Raw genomic sequence first — 17,130 nt, 5'->3', positions numbered from 1 at the left:
AGCCCTCCTGCCAACACCCAGCCCCCTGGAAGGTTTTGTGTTCCAGAACTCAGGAACGCCCTCCCTCTGGGCTTTGATTTCTGCCAAAGGAGAAATGTGGTCATCGTCTATGACTCAGGAGTCACATCACTGGGCTAATATAACATCTGGAATGGTATGGTGTATGCTGACCAATGGTAGAATTTTATCAAATTCCATGTTAACACTGTTTGTACTTTGAAAATTTCAACTGGGGACTACTGTGTTTAGTGCGTGGCTGTGTAAAACATGGGTGGCAATTGGGAGTAAAGGGTGTTTGCTGGAATTATGCCCTATCACGGACCTAGGGATCAACACAGAAGCTGGGATAAAGGATAGGGGAACCAAAAGTTATTGGCTGGGGTCATCTTCCCTTGTGCACTCACAGTTGTCCCTCCAGCTCAGCCACTTGCTCTCGCTCATCACCAGATTGTTGTTAGCTCTGCAGAGTATGTGGTGGAAAGATCCCACTACCTCAAAGAATCAATATCTGTTGAGAGATGTGACCAAGTTTACCTTGTAAATTACTGCAGCGTTGTGACTGGAGCTCTGGACTTTCTAGTTCTTGCCTCTTTTTGTGGGTCTCGACTTCTTGCCTTGGCAAAATATACCTGTCCTTGGATGTCTGAGTGACAATGAATCACAACAGGAGTTGTTTTCATCAAGTCAGAGAATTTACTGCTCAGTGGTGATCGTATTTTATTCTTTATGTTTTCTGAGCAAGAAGAGATTTCTGCATTTTATATTTTCTCATCATAAACATTTATTGACTACCTTGCTAGGTTTTAGGCAGTGCACTAACTATGAGACATGGCCTCTACCCCGAAGGCATTGTGAATCTGTGCTTGCTGTAGTGTTTTATGGTTGTCAGGTGATGACCAAGGGTTATGAGTCAGCGGTTGTGTCACATGAGAGATGACATGGAGGTACATCTGTTCTGTATGGCTTTTCCTGTGTATGACTAATAGAGAACCCTATTTCCAGGCTTATCTGGGGAAATGAGAAACTTGCTCAAAAAAGATGACTGAAGGCACAAAGAAATAAACACAAGGGCCAAGTGAGGGGGCCTAGACTGAAAAATGCTGTGGGCTGGGATGGTCCATGGAGGCCTCTTCAATGAGGTAGAATATAAGCCTGATTTCAGTGTAACACGTGGAGAGGAAAGGGCAAGGCATTGCAGATAGGAGGAAAGGCAGGGCGGGAGACAGGCATACACATACCTAGGGAGGTCACGCCAGGGCCGTGGGTAGACAGGGGAGCCTGGGCAGACTGATTTCTGGAATGAGGAGTTGGAATAGTAATGACAATCTGGTTTGAGAGGCATACTGGAGCCAGAGAATGGAAGGCCTTGGAACCTAGAGTTCTGTGGGCTTTATTGTCAAATATCCAACAGAGGCCAGGCAGATAGCGTGGGTATGCCAATTGGGTGTGGAGTGGATATAAGGTAATAGGGAGGGGTGGTGCCTATGGCTAACTAGACAGATCATGCCCTGTGTAAAGATATTCAGTTTCACTTTTTGTTAAAAGACCATGCAGGTCAAATTAAATAGGCCCGTGGCTAGTCTTCGGCTCACGGCTGAACTGCCTCATCTGGCAAGGAAGAGCTCATGTAGGATCTTGAGGGCTGAGAAGGTGGGAGTTGCAAAATGCAAAGCACGGTTTTAGAAAGATGAGATGTGGGTTTGAGAGGGAGAGTTCACTTAGGAGACTGTGGGAGAGTCCTCGGGATCTGGGATTGGGAGGTAGCTCAGATGCCAGAGAGAGGCGGAGCTGGTCCATCATGGTAGATGCTGCAGGAAGGCCTGTCAGGGGCTGCAGGGCGGAGAAGAGAAGCAGGCCAGTGGGTTGTGAGCTTATGGAAATCTAGCGGGAGGCAGAGATGGGAAAAGCAGGAAGAGGGACCCATCATGGGAACCAAAATTCAGAGACAGGGTCAGGCAAGAGCAAAACCTAATCAAGCCTTGCCACTTTCCCCAAGGTCTTTGAGCTTTGCCCTTTCTTCTTCCCCAGCTGACCTCCCAGTATTTGCTTTCTTCATCTGGCATGAACTCCCTTAATTTCCCTCCCTTCATATCTCAGTCCACCTGCACAGGCCACATCCTTACCGTCCTAGTTTTTCACTAGGGCCTGTTCCTTCCAGCCAGGAGCTGGGAGCCATGAGCCTACTGTCATCCTTATTCTTGCTTTCCTATGTGCTTGATCATTCAAAAATGTAAGCTTTGACCTTAACTCCCCTTCTAACTACTGCTGTCTCTCCTTCATTACCAGATTTTTATTCTTTTTTCTGTTCTTAAATAGAGATGGGGTCTCCCTATGTTGCTCAGGCTAGTCTCAAACTCCTGCGCTTAAGCAATCCTTCTGCCTCTGTCTCCCAAAGTACTGGGATTATAGGCACAAGCCACCACACCCAGCAGATTTTTTTATTCTTGTTTATCTTCTTTTCTTAATACTTGAAACCATAGTAAGCTAGCTTCTTCCTATACTATTCTAAGAAGACTGTGTTTGATTAAGCCACCATTGTGTTCCTAGTTGCCAAATTCAGTGGTCTACTTAACCTTCCTGTTGTGCGGCTGCTTGTTTCATGCTCCCTTTGATATTATCTTCCTCCTTTTCTGCTGCTTTTCCAGTATCTCCCATTTGTGACCATTTCTGAAATGCCTTTTGTTCCTTCTCCTTTGGTCCCCCAAGTCCTTTCCAGGTGATCTTACTCCTGCAGCTTTAACCAGCCCCTCCACGTGAACGTTTCCCAAAGCAGACTCTCCATCGTCAGCCTCTCAGGAGATCCCAATCTCTGTTTCCAGCACTGTCAGGTGCACACCTGGATGTCCTGGGGGTACCACAAGCATCAGCTGCCCTGCAAAGCTCTTCCACCTCTTATATAGGATCTCTGCAATGGGTTCCATCTGCCTTGCTTTCCAAGCTGGAAAGCTTAGTAGTACCATCACTCTCACCACCTATAACCAATTAATCACCAAACCTAAATTAGTCACCAAATTGGCTGGGCATGGTGGCTCACACCTGTAATCTCAGTACTTTGGGAGGCTGAGCAGGTGGATCATGAGGTTAAGAGATTGAGACCATCGTGGCCAACATGGTGAAACCCCATCTCTACTAAAAATACAAAAATCAGCCAGGCGTGGTGGCTCATGCCTGAATCCCAGCTACTTGGGAGGCTGAGGCAGGAGAATCACTTGGGCCCAGGTCGGGGAGGTTGCAGTGATCCGGGATCGCACCACTGCACTCCAGCCTCACAACAGAATGAGACTCTGTCTCAAAAAAAAAAAAAAGAAAAGAAAAAAGAAATTAGGCACCACATCTGCTTCAGTGGTGTCTCAGATCCTACTACATGCCTTTAGACCATGACTTGCTGTGTGTTGCTAATGGTCATCTCCGTCTGGATTCCCTCCTCCAGATTTTTCCTGCTCCAGGCCTTCTTCCCCCACCACCAGCTGAGGCATTTTCTTAAAAAGCAGAGTTAGCTCTGATCTTTTCTTGTCTGCTCTTGCGAACTGGATAAAGCCCAAATTAGTTGGGATTACAAGGCCACTTTCCCATTTTGTTCCCAGCCTCCTTTTCCATGCGCTCTCCGCACACGGCCTCTGCTTCTGTCATGCCAAGCTTCTCACTGCCCTGCACATGTGCAGTGACTGCTTGAGGCTCCTCCCAGTTTTTTGTAGCATGGCAAACTCCGGTCCATCTTTCAAGATCCAACTCAAGAGTTTGTCTTCTCTATGATATTTTCTCTGACTCCCCAGGACAGAGTTAATTATCCAGTGCTTCTGTAGTATACTATTTGTATATTAAAAGAATTAACCCATAAAAGTAATCCACTCTATTAAAATTTATTTGCTAAGTGCCTCTATCTCTTACCAGACTGTGAGCTTCTCAGGGACAGGACTGTGTGTGTGTGTTTTCACTTGTGCAGTGCCTGACACACAGTGGACACTCAGTAAATGTTTATATAATGAGCCAATGAACATGCTTATTGGGTGGGCCCTGGGGTGGGAACTGGCAGTTAGTGGAGGGTTTGGTCACAAGAACAAAGGTCAGAGGGACTGGAAAGGAGAATGAAGAAGAGAATCGACATTTATGAAGCACTTTGAATGGTCAGGCATTTTTATGTATAATTGTCTCATTTCTAATAACAGCTCATTTCTAATAACAGCCCTATGAAGAAAAGGATTTTAAAAAACTGATCACCACTTTGTGCCAGGCATTTATATATACTGTTTAATCCTCTTGGAAGTTGTTGCTGCCATTATTTTAAATATGAGGAAATGGAGGGTCAGAGAGATGGAAACCTGCCCTAGGTCATATGTCAAGGTGTGCTAAAGGCTCCCCCTGGCCCAGGGCATTCTCTCCTCACAGTGCTAGGAACTGCCATCTCAGCAGCACCACAGTGGGTGGGAGAGGCAGCCTGGGTGACAGTCAGTGGTTCCAGGCTGGTCAACCCAGACTGGCTCAGCCTGGGTCCTTGTGCTGTTCATAACCCCAGGGACTGGTTCTAGATCGCCTGGGACCCCTCTTACTCTGCACATCAGCCATGAATTGCTTCCTGGAATGCAGGCCTCCTGTGTCCTGGTTGTCACCAGCGGTTATCTTGGCTCAAGCTAGGGGAAGCTGAAGAAGGTACTGAATTAGCCTGGGTGTGGAATTGACTTTTGTGAGTGACCCTAAGTCATGAAAGATTTCTTTGGTAGGGTTGGGACTAGAGGTTGGGGGATATCTAGAGTCCCTCTTGATTGTTAGTTTATTGTTTTGTTTTGTTTTCCTATTAAGGAAACATCTGGCTCTGTCACCCAGGCTGGAGTGCAGTAGCACAGTCTCGGCTCACTGCAAACTCTGCCCCTGCCAGGTTCGAGTGATCCTCCCACCTCAGCCTCCTGAGTAGATGGGACTACAGGCGTGTACCACCATGTCCAGCTTTTTTTTTTTTTTTTTTTGTGGAAATGGGATTTCACCATGTTGCCCAGGCTGGTCTCAGTCTCCTGGTCTCAAGTGATCCTCCCATGTCAGCCTCCCAAAGTGCTGGGATTATAGGCATGAACTACCACACCCAGCCAGAATTTTTCATACAAGTTAAATAACTCTTCCCTTGGAAGGTCCGTGTTTTCCTCCCCAGGATATGTTCCAAGCTCCTTGGTTCTAGGAGTTAGGCCTGATGTTCTATTGAAGGATCTCTGGACATTGTACTGTTGTTGAAGGATGATCTGGAGGCGTCGTACTAAGTTTACTTCTGAGGGTCCATGTGTTGCAAAATATGTAGCAGAGCTCCTAGGATCTGCATGACTGCTTAGATATCCCTCTGTGAATCCGGATATGTGGCAGACTTATGAATGTTATCTCAGAGTGGAGCTCAGTGCTTTCTGCTGGGGCAGAGAGAACTAGTGAAGATGCTGAGGTGACACAGCAGACCCAGGTTGTTCTGGAGGCTCTAACTGAATCTGCATGCTGCTTAAAACTAACACTATGTCTTCTCAGTTGCATGGAGTGGACCCTCAGAAGGGTCCTCTTACAAGAGGTTAATGCTAATTTATGTGGTAATAACTGGACCATTCTTCATTTGTTCCAACTTGGGAAGGAAATATTATTTCTCTGCTTTAAGGCAACTTGCAGCTCAGATTGGAGAATATTTAGGCTTCTCGATTCTTCTTTGCTGGCCTCTGCATGACAAGGGAATACACGGGCCTCCTGGCTCAGGGAGGCTCTCTGAAACTGGCCTATAGGGACAGTGCCAAGAACCAACCATTGGATTCTGTACTTCTGTCATTTGGAAGGGAAAGTGGCCAGCCTCAGGGCCCAGCAGGGGCATTTGGCGGTTCTGAAGTTGAAAGCTTTCTTGGCAGCACCTGCATTAAAGGTGAAGGAAGCCATATAAGATGGTGGCTGTCCACATCCAGATGGACAACACTTGTCCCTTCCAGCAGCCACTGTCTGAGATCTGCAGTGGGTGGAAGTCTCAGGTGACTGGCGGGCTGTGGCCGGGCTTATTGAACAATTCAGTGGAGGGAAGGAACTGGCTAAATCTGGGCATACTCATAAAGGCCCATACCTGCTGTTGAAGGCAGTATTAAGAGAATGCTGCAGACAGACCAGTGTTAAGTGGCAGCTCCTAGATGACAGAGCAAAACTGCAGTTCCCACAAAAACGTTGGCCCTAGAATAGTGCCCAGGAGCCACCAAGGAAGGAGTGGAATCCAGGCAGGAGATTCGGGCACCACAGATTCTACTTCCTTTAACTGTCAGGTGCTTAAGTCCACTTTGGGCTCTGTAGTTGGAAGTCAGGGTCAGGGAAACCTGGCAGCAATTGATGGGGCCTGGCCATGGATGTAGGGTGGCTTGGGAATCAGGAAGGGTAAATGCAACCTCTGGAATGATGGTAAGTCCCTGAAAGACCTACAGGAGTTGGGGAGGGCCCTAGTGTCAGCAGAGCTAGAGTACCTGTCAGGCTACCCTGGGAACCCTAATTAGTGGAGCTAGGATATAAAGCAGATGCCCAGGTCCCAGTCAGCGGTACAGCTGAGGATTGGGGGTCTTCAGATTCCCTGATCAGAGATGGACTCGCTGTCTGGGCCTGTTGATGGACTCCAACTGGCTTCAGGCACTTGGGTTTGGAAGTTTGCCAGAACAGAGCCAGCCAGACAATTCTTCACAGACATGTGGTTTTAGGAGGTGGTGTGGTGCTTTGTATCAACATCACCAGGGCAACGTGCCCAGCGTATGCATAAACTCTCCCTCTACTCCTACACACACACATGTTGGTTTCTAATCCAGTGGTCCACTAGTAGAACCCTGACATGCCTGTTTTGAAGAAACGACTGAATGCCCTTACCCTAGACACAAACATTTCAGAAGCAAGAGTTACTATGAAAGCAGCGAGAAAGCAAAAGGAAGAATTGATTTAAAATACATTAAAATGTTAGAAGCTTTGGTAGGTGGTGACACATCAAGCCTGACAGGAGCAGCAAAATGATGAATCCAGCTTCAGAGTTTTAAATTTGGATGACTAAAAGAACAAAGAAGATGGTGGGTTAAAAATGGAGGAAACTCAATGAAAACGAGAAGTACAAAGTAGGATCTCTGATGTCCCCAGAGAACATAAGATATAATTTATTGTAAAGCTTTTGGAAGATACCTCATACCCTCCCATTTATAGGAGAATAAACTACAGGGTAGCCCCCTCAAAAATTTCCAGATAGCACATTAAAGCTCTTGTAGGACCTATTTAAAAAATAGGTTTCTTCTCTTCTGCTTGTGTGTCATAAAAAGACTTTACAATTTTTTGTCACTGTCTTATTCTTCTAGTTATTAGGAATAAACTATTAGGTTGAAATTAGCCAGTTTGAATTTGGATGGGATCTCATTTGCTGTGACACAAATAACTCCTTTGTGGGTAATGAAAACAATTTAATGGTGTGGTCTGAAGGAGAAAACAATATTACTCAAGCTATTAACACCAAGGGACTTTTCACTGACCTCTTACAGTGACCTGCAAACTACGCTTCCAGTATTACTGCACTCTTGAGGAAGCATGGAATGAAGTTTTGCCCAAAAATATTTTAGAGAATGCTTCATATGGAAAGGCATAAAGAAAAGCAGAGAAATATAAGTAGCTATAAATGAGAAGGGAGAAGGGACTTGTAAAATTAGCCTGATGACAAGGTTTACTAGTTTGAAGCAGAATGTCACCAATCTGAATTGGACACAGAAGCCTATCACTACAGCACCATGAAAATAAAAAATTGTATGCAGTTCTACAATATTGTGTTTTGAGACTCTCTAATAAGACTGGAACTTTCAAGGAAACACAAATTAGACAGCATTTCTAACCTTAATTGGAGCAATGTGATTTGTCATTCTCTACTGTCCCTTTATACAGCTGAAACATCTTTAAAATGCTCTTTTTAACATCAGAATTTGTCTGGAAAGCCTTTTTGCTATCTTTTATAATCAATAAACTTACAATCCTGAATTTGTTTATTTTCTTACTGGACCTGTGGTACTGGGAAATTGATTGTAATATCAGACTAAAATTTGCTTACTTGAAGCTGAGGGAATTGGAGCCTACTCATCTTGTTTAGAAATGAGCCCTCTTATGTGAAGCCTTGGTAAGAGTAATGACAGGATTGCGGCTGTGTGGAATTGGTAGAATGTGTCCTGTCGCTGTGTTTGTATACCTTGTTTGTATATATGGGTAGTATTCCTGTAACAAGCAAACTCGCAAAAACTTCCCAGCGGATAAAGTATCCTTTTCATAGCTTGGTGAATTCATTGCCCCTACTTTTTTCTAGAAATCCATTTTTTCCTCAAGTAAATGCATGTTGAGCTAATCAAAGCCTACATTTTCTTTTCTTTTTATAAAATCTTGAATATATATTCTGGGGAGGTTTTCCTAAACCGTTCTGATTTCTAGTTTAGAGTGCATAAAAAGGTTTGAGCATAATTAAAAAGATTAATTGGTTTTGGTAATGATGGACCAATACAGTGCAGGATAAGAAACATACAATTTTTTCACTGCAGTTTTATTTTCTTTTCTAGTTCAAAAGGTGCTTATTACTGCTCCTGACTATAATCCTAGTCCCTTTCATGCTTGACAGATTTATAGTTTACACAGCCTTTTAACCTACCTGCTCTCTGAGTCATGTGGGAGGTGGAAGTGGGATAAAGTCTGAGTGTTTGATTCTAGTTCTGCTTTTCAAGGAAGAAATTCAATTTCTCTACACCTCAGTTTCCTCATCTGTAAAAGTCATTATACAAAGTCCTCCTAGAGTATATTCTTATGAGTCAATGAAATACAGGTAGAATGCTAACAAGAAGCTTAAACAATGTATGTAATGGCCACTTGGACTTTATTTAGTGATTTAAAAATGTTTTTCAGTGTTCTTCCCATTGATTTAATTTATCCATCCAATAACCCTAAGCAGTAGAAGGATAAGTATTCTTAGCCTCATTTTATGGATCAGGAATAAATAAAGTCTGGAAAAGTGACCAGATTTGCTAATGCGAACATTGGGCCCAGAGCTCAGGATTTAAATAGTTTTACAAATATTGAAGTGCTTTGGCACCAGAATTTAAATGAAGTTTAAAATCTTCATTGTTTTTGTTATTGTCGATGTAATTTGCTTGCTTCTAAAATGTACACATTGTAGAATTTCTGATTTAGAAAGTGGAAGTCCCCCTTAGTTCTCTCTTTAGAGATTTTAGAACCAGTGTTAACAGGTTAATATGCTGTTTTGCAGACACTTACCCGGCAAATAATAAAAGACTCCGGCGGGGTGGGGCAGATATGTGTGTGTATAGTACTCACACACAGAGTAATGATTTTTGTATAGAAATGTGTTCTTAATAGTCATAATAGTTCTCCTTTTTCACTTGACAACATATGAATACTTTTTCATGTCTCTGTAAACATATATCTAATTCTCTTCAGTGGCTTTATAAGGTTACATTGTATTCCACACTGATTGATATTTTATGAGCTATTTCTAATTTTTTGCCTTAAAATACCCCTGCAATGAGTATCCTTTTATATACATATCTGAGTGTTCCTGGGTCTATTTTTGTGAATTGTATTTATTCAATAATTAGTAGGTCAAGAAAATACAAGTTTAAAATTTAGTTAATCTATCTCTAAGTTGTCCTCCGACAGACTGCATCAGTCTCCACTCCCACAAACAGTGCAGTAAATCTTTCTCTTTACGCTTTCCATAAACATCAGGTTTCTATAATTCACATACCTTTAAATGAAACCTTTCTGCTGCAGCACAAGACATTTGAAAAGACAAGAGCTATCTGTCTGTCAACGCCTGTCAGCAAACCAAGGGCAGGAAGCATAGAAGAGTAAATTAAAGCTGACAGGGAAGTGAGCACATGTTAAGCTAGAAATTGAGATATCTGGCCTCCATTCTTATTCATTCATTCATATAACATTTCCTGAGGTCTGCAATGGGCCAGGCCCTCTTTAGACCCTGGGAACAGAGTGATGAGCAAGACAAAGTCCCTGCCTTCATGAGCTTGCATTCTAGTGTAGGTGAACCATCAACAAATAAATTAGAACAGAGTGTCAATAATTGTTAAGACCTCTGATAACAAAGTGGGGAGAGGGGTAAGGGAGGCAGGATGAGGGTAGGGAGGCTACTTTAGACTGGGTGGTCATGGACTTCTTAAATAGAAACCCAAATGCAAGATAGACTGAGCCCACTGGCGACCTGGGAGAGCCCATCCAGGCAGAGGTGGCAACAGCTCTCCAAAAGACCTGAGAAAGGAACCAGCGTGATGGGTTCCAGGAATAGCCCCAAAGCTGCACTGACTTTTGATTTACCAGAGAAGATAATTGGGCTACTTACTTTCTTTATAGAATGCCATGTTTGGACAAATGAACTTGTGAAGCACTTAGGTCTCTTTAGAAGAGTGATGTTATTAGCATAGGGTAGGATTTTAACCACTAAAATCCATCAGCGAGTCTCTGCCAACACCCAGCAGGTGTGGCGTTACATGCAACCCCACAGCTCAAGACTGTCCTTGTTGAAACTTATACCAGTGCAGAAGAGACCCACTGCACCTCCAGCTTGGAAAAGTCTAGATCAACACACACTCATGACTGGCAGGTCCTTCTTCCTGCTGTTTTGCCTTATAAGAACCCAGTTCATTAAATGTGTTTTAATACCATTGGAGAGAAGAAATCACAGTTGAAAAAAGAGGTTTGTTGGACGGCGGTCACAAAGAGAAACTTCCACTTACTAGGCCTGGGAAGTTTCTTGGGTATCTAAGAATGGTACACCACCCCCTACTCAGGATTCCAGTGTCGGCTGAGAGCAGGAGATGAGGCATAGCTGTGTGGAGGGCAAAAGAGGAGGGGACAAAAGAAGAAAGGCAGTTTCAAATGTGAAGGTGAAGACAGGAGTTAGATTTTCTGCAGGCCAGGGCCTCCACAGGCATTGCACTTGTGGCTCAGTGCTGTCTTCACCCCAGGCTTGGTTGACTTTTAGCAGCATGAAGACCAAGACGGGAGCTCATTTTCTCTTCGGTACTTGGTTCTTGTTCTTTCAGACCTCATCTTTTAAGGGGAGGATTGAAATTGCCTTGGCAGAAAGCTTACAGAGACTGAAGCACTGCTTATCGGGTGGCTTTCATTCCCTGCACTCTAATTCTTCCATGTCTCAACATGTAGGGAATCTTTTTTTTCTTCTTTGCTCTCCTCCAAGAGTCTTATGTAAGAAGGCTCAAACAAGAAAAACCTCCTTGTGAACAAAACAGCACCCCTGGAAGACTTTGAAATTCATGCCAAATGTGATCTTGAACTTGAAATTCAAACGTAGGACTGTTACGATTATCTTCTACTTCTGAAAAGAACTCCCAAGTCTACCCTCATTTACCTACATAAAGAAAAAATGTGCTTACTTATAAGTACTTTAGCAGATAAATTTTTTTAAGAAGACAATTTTTAAGAGTGCTGTGAATAAGCAGACTGATGAAGTTTATAATTTGCACTAATACTTTTTGTTTTATCAAAATGAAAACTAATCTACTTAAGTGCATTTCTTTTAAAACATCTTTTTGAACCTATAACTTATGGAGCTAAAAGAAATGTAAGGAAGATGATTTCTGCTTGTTATTTGCATGATTAAAATTCAGCTTGCATAACCATACGTTATAAGTTTGTTTCAAACTCTGGGAACTCTTTTGACCAGACAGCTGAATTTCTTTAGTTTGGGGCTTTAAAATTATAGCAAATGATTGATGCAATAGTGGTGGTTATGACTTCTCTAGAAGGAACTATGTATTTCAATTTCTTGACCTATACTTAAATGTAGAATTCCACTCATTGTATTCACTATACTTTTGATTGCAAAAACAGGAACCAACTTACCTCAGCTTAAGTGAAAAAGGAGAGGAACACTAGTGTCTCATAAAACCCAAGGGTGTGGAGATTACCATGCCTAAGGAACATCCTGGAATCAGGTGTTGCAAAGCCCTGTGTTTGTTATTCAGGAAATTATCTCTATTCACTTCTCATCTGAGTTTCTTTCCAAGTGCTACTTTTATTCTTCCTCTGTAAACATTTTTTTTGTCCTTCTTCTGTTTATGTTGTACAAAACATGGCAGCTAGTAGCTTCTAAGTGTATATTTTGAGGTCTCTCTCTTTCTCTCATTTGCAAATTCTCTGGGAACAGACTCCATTGCTCCCGTCTGGAATCAGATGGCAACCCTTAGATCATTCAAGTCTGGCCAGACATAGGGTCCAGGGTGACAATTATGATCAGTCTATCTTGGGTGCTTTGAAGTTAACAATTTTGGACAGGAGTGAAATCAGATTTGTCAGGAGCCTCACCTGTGTAACCATATGAATGGAGGGATATGTGTTTGTGTAGCCACATGTGAGAGAGTTTGATTGAGAGGGATGTACAGATAGAAGCAGTTACCAGAGAAGGGGGAATCTTTGACTTATAAGTATCTATCTTATTTTTTATTTTTATTTTTTCTAGTATAATATTGAATAGAAGGTGTCAATTTTAATCTCAAAACATGAAGTTGTAACATTAAATTACCTGAAAGTATAGACGTAGACGCTTGAAGACTGACTGGAACCATTGAGAATTTTGTAGACGCTCACGAGGTTTCATTTATTTTTCTTTTCCTCCAAACGACAAACTCCACAGTGAAATCCAGGGACTCTCCAGATTTTTAGCTGTAATGAGTTTTTTTTGTTTCAAAATGTTTTTAATAATGAGTACAGCAAACTCATTAGCTTTCACAAGGTGCCATTGGTTGTCCTTGTAAACCTCTCAAGTAAATAAAGATTTTCATGATTATGCTGTGTTTTAAGTAGAATTTAATGTTTCACAAAAACAGGAAATGGAGTTTCAGGAATTCATTTTTGATCTGTGATCTAGAAAGAATAGACCCCTCAATGAATACTTATTTTCATTGCCAAAGGCTGGGTAACTGTTGAAAACTGAAGGGCTGGTTACCATTTGAGGTAAAAGTTCTAACTGTTTCACAAGGAAATTCCAGTGAGCATTGAAATATGTTGTAGACATGAGGATCAAGGCTTTGGCTTGCTCAGAAGAAGGTCTACAGTGAATAAAACTTTTCTGTATTTCTGTATCTTCTTTGGTAAAAACCGACCATTGTTTTCAAGAAATGGGGTTTCCATTCTGGTAATCTTTGAGCAAAAGACTGTGTCCCTGACAAGGAATGCAATACTTAATTACACTACAAAATCCTGGCACAATGTTGACTCCTTTGGTTATATTTTTTTCTTAAACAAAATTATTGTTTTAAGGAGACGTCTGCTTCACTTTGAAGAATATACAACTTAATCCCCTGTCAAAATCTGAGGATGCCATTGGTTTTCACTGTTAGAGAATAGGAAATTATTCAAAAAAGTTTCCTCATAAAATGGCATTTCCTTGGTCCTAAACATTTACAACATTGTATCTTTATTATAAATTTGGTCCTGATGCATAGAAGTTATTTATGGAAGTAAGTAGGTTCTAACTGATACTTCTAGATTGTTTCCTCTTTAGAGTTTGCAAGGAGCCTACTCATTCATCTGCTGTTGTTGGTTTTTGTTATTGTTAAAAGTCTAAGTTTTTTTTTTAATCTCATTTTTCATTTTATTTTATTATTTTTTTAATTGCATTTTAGGTTTTGGGGTACATGTGAAGAGCATGCAAGATTGTTGCATAGGTACACACATGGCAGTGTGATTTGCTGCCTTCCTCCCCATCACCTATATCTGTCATTTCTCCCCATGCTATCTCTCCCCAATTCCCCACCCCCTGCTGTCCTTCCCCTATTTCCCCCCAACAGACCCCAGTGTGTGATGCTTCCCTCCTTGTGTCCATGTGTTCTCATTGTTCAACACCCACCTATGAGTGAGAACATGCAGTGTTTCATTTTCTGTTCTTGTGTTAGTTTGCTGAGAATGATGGTTTCCAGGTTCATCCATATCCCTACAAAGGACACGAACTCATCGTTTTTGATGGTTACATAGTATTCCATGGTGTATATGTGCCACATTTTCCCTGTCCAGTCTATCATCAATGGGCATTTGGGTTGGTTCCAGGTCTTTGCTATTGTAAACAGTGCTGCAATGAACATTCGTGTGCATGTGTCCTTATAGAAGAACGATTTATAATCCTTTGGATATATACCCAGTAATGGGATTGCTGGGTCAAATGGAATTTCTATTTCTAGGTCCTTGAGGAATCGCCACATGGTCTTCCACAATAGTTGAACTAATTTACACTCCCACCAACAGTGTAAAAGTGTTTCTATTTCTCCACATCCTCTCCAGCATCTATTGTCTCCAGACTTTTTAATGTTCGCCATTCTAACTGGCGTGAGATGGTATCTCAATGTGGTTTTGATGTGCATTCCTCTAATGACCAGTGATGATGAGCATTTTTTCATATGTTTGTTGGCCTCATGTATGTCTTCTTTTGTAAAGTGTCTGTTCATATCCTTTGCCCACTTTCAAATGAGCTTGTTTGTTTTATTCTTGTAAATCTGTTTTTGTTCTTTATAGATTCTGGATATCAGCCCTTTGTCAGATGGATAGATTGCAAAAATTCTTTCCCATTCTGTTGGTTGCTGATTCACTCTAATCACTGTTTCTTTTGCTGTGCAGAAGCTGTGGAGTTTGATTAGGTCCCATTTGTCTATTTTGGCTTTTGTTGCCAATGCTTTTGGTGTTTTGGTCATGAAGTCCTTGCCTATGCCTATGTCCTGAATGGTTTTGCCTAGATTTTCTTCTAGGGTTTTTATGGTGTTAGGTCTTATGTTTAAGTCTTTAATCCATCTGGAGTTAATTTTAGTGTAAGGTGTCAGGAAGGGGTCCAGTTTCTGCTTTCTGCACATGGCTAGCCAGTTTTCCCAACACCATTTATTAAACAGGGAATCCTTTCCCCATTGCATGTTTTTGTCAGGTTTGCCAAAGATCAGATGGTTGTAGATGTGTGGTGTTGCCTCCAAGGCCTCTGTTCTGTTCCATTGGTCTATATCTCTGTTTTGGTACCAGTACCATGCTGTTTTGATTACTGCAGCCTTGTTTTATAGATTGAAGTCCGGTAGTGTGATACCTCCCACTTTGTTCTTTTTGCTTAGAATTGACTTGGCTATGCGGGCTCTCATTTGCTTCCATATGAAGTTTAAGGTGGTTTTTTCCAGTTCTGTGATGAAAGGTCATTGGTAGCTTGATGGGGATAGCGTTGAATCTGTAAATTACTTTGGGCAGTATGGCCATTTTCACAATATTGATTCTTCCTAACCATGAGCATGGAATGTTTCTCCATCTGTTTGTGTCCTCTCTTTTTCGTTGAGCAGTGGTTTGTAGTTCTCCTTGAAGAGGTCCTTCACCTTCCTTGTTAGTTGTATTCCTAGGTATTTTATTCTTTTTGTAGCAATTGTGAATGGTAGTTCAATCTTAATTTGGCTCTCTTTAAGTCTGTTATTGGTGTATAAGAATGCTTGTGATTTTTGCACATTGATTTTGTATCCTGAGACTTTACTGAAGTTGCTTTTCAGTTTCAGGAGATTTTGGGCTGAGACAAAGTCTAAGTTTTTTTAAAGAAATTCTTAAGCTAGATATTTGATGCTTTGTTACAAATTTGGGGGTGATGATATTAAATTCTAAGACCAGCACATATTTGACAATTGTCACTTTATCTTTGTCAATTCCTATAGCCTATGAAATTGCACTAATGATATTCATTTAATTTTGGTGCTTTTGGTTTCTTCATTAACACTAATGCTCATGACAGCAAGCACTGGCCAGGCGTGGTGGTTCATACCTATAATTCCAGCACTTTGGGAGGCCAAGGCAAGAGAACTGCCTGAGCCCAGAAGTTTGAAACCAGCTGGAGAGACCTCCATCTCTACAAATAAATAAATAAATAAATAAATAAATAAGCCAGGCATGGTAGCACACACCTGTGGTCCCATCTATGTGGGAGGCAGAGGTGGGAGGAGTACTTGAGTCCAGGAGTTCAAGGCTGCAGTGATCTGTGATTTTGCCACTGTGCTCCAGTCTGGGCAACAGAGTGACACCCTGTTTGAAAAATAAAATAAAAGCAAACACTTATATAATTATATTTGCTAAGAGCTTAAATAAGCACTCTATAGATATTTACTTATTTAATTCTTATATGAATTATGTATTATCATCATTCTTACTCTAGGCAGAGAAGTTACATAACTTGCCCAAGGTCACACAGTAATTGCAAGAGCTAAGATTTGAGTGCATTTTGGTCCTACAATGTATGCCAAACCCTTATGTCATATTGCAGTGTTGTCATCTTTATTTTATTTATTATTTATTTATTTAGAACAGGGTCTTTCTCTGTCATCCAAGCTGGAGTGCACTGATCATAGCTCCCTGTAATCTTGAACTCCTGAGCTCAAGTGATCCTCCCACCTCAGCTTCTCAAGTAGCTGGGAATACAGATGTGTACCACCATGCCCAGCTAATTGTTTCTACTTTTGTGCAGAGACAGGTCTCATTATGTTGCTCAGGCTGGTGTTGAACCCTTGGCCTCAAGTGATCCTCCAGCACTGGCCTCCCAAAGTACTGGGATTACAGGCATGAGCTACTATACTCAGTTCACATTTTTGAGCTTAATCTGGGAGACCATAAAAAATCAGACACCTCTTTTCCTTAAGGACCTATGGTCTGTGGTGCAAAAAATTTGGAAAACAGATCATTATAAAAACACATAATTCTAATTTTTATAATAAACACTGGGAGCTCTGGGAGTACACAGAAGATGCATATAATCCAGCCTTGAAGATCATGTGCTTGGTGTGTTTAAAGACAGGGTCTCACTGTGTCACACAGGCTGGAATGCAGTGTCGCAATGATGACTCACTGAGGCTTTGACTTCCTGGACTCAAGCAATCCTCCCACCTCAGCCTCCTGAGTAGCTGGAACTACAGGCGTGTGCCACCATGCCTGGCCAATTACTGTATTTTTTTGTGGAGACAGAGTTTTGCCATGTTGCCGAGCCTAGTCTTGAACTGCTGGGCTCAAGCAGTCTGCCCACCTTGGTCTCCCAAAGTGCTGGGATTACAGGCATGAGCCACCACACCCAGAATGGGTTTCTAAGCAAAA

General features: G+C 41.8%; 1 protein-coding gene across 1 annotated transcript in view; it reads left to right on the top strand.

Annotated features, from left to right (window-relative positions):
* LPAR3 (lysophosphatidic acid receptor 3) overlaps positions 1 to 17,130 on the top strand; it is an 84,840-nt gene that overhangs the window by 37,390 nt on the left and 30,320 nt on the right. The gene's annotated exons all lie outside the window — the stretch shown is intronic.

This window comes from Cebus imitator, unplaced genomic scaffold, assembly GCF_001604975.1.
Source record: "Cebus imitator isolate Cc_AM_T3 unplaced genomic scaffold, Cebus_imitator-1.0 Scaffold261, whole genome shotgun sequence".
Taxonomy (NCBI): domain Eukaryota; kingdom Metazoa; phylum Chordata; class Mammalia; order Primates; family Cebidae; genus Cebus; species Cebus imitator.
The sequence above is the reverse complement of the archived record's forward strand: the minus strand, read 5'-3'. Positions and strand labels throughout refer to the sequence as shown.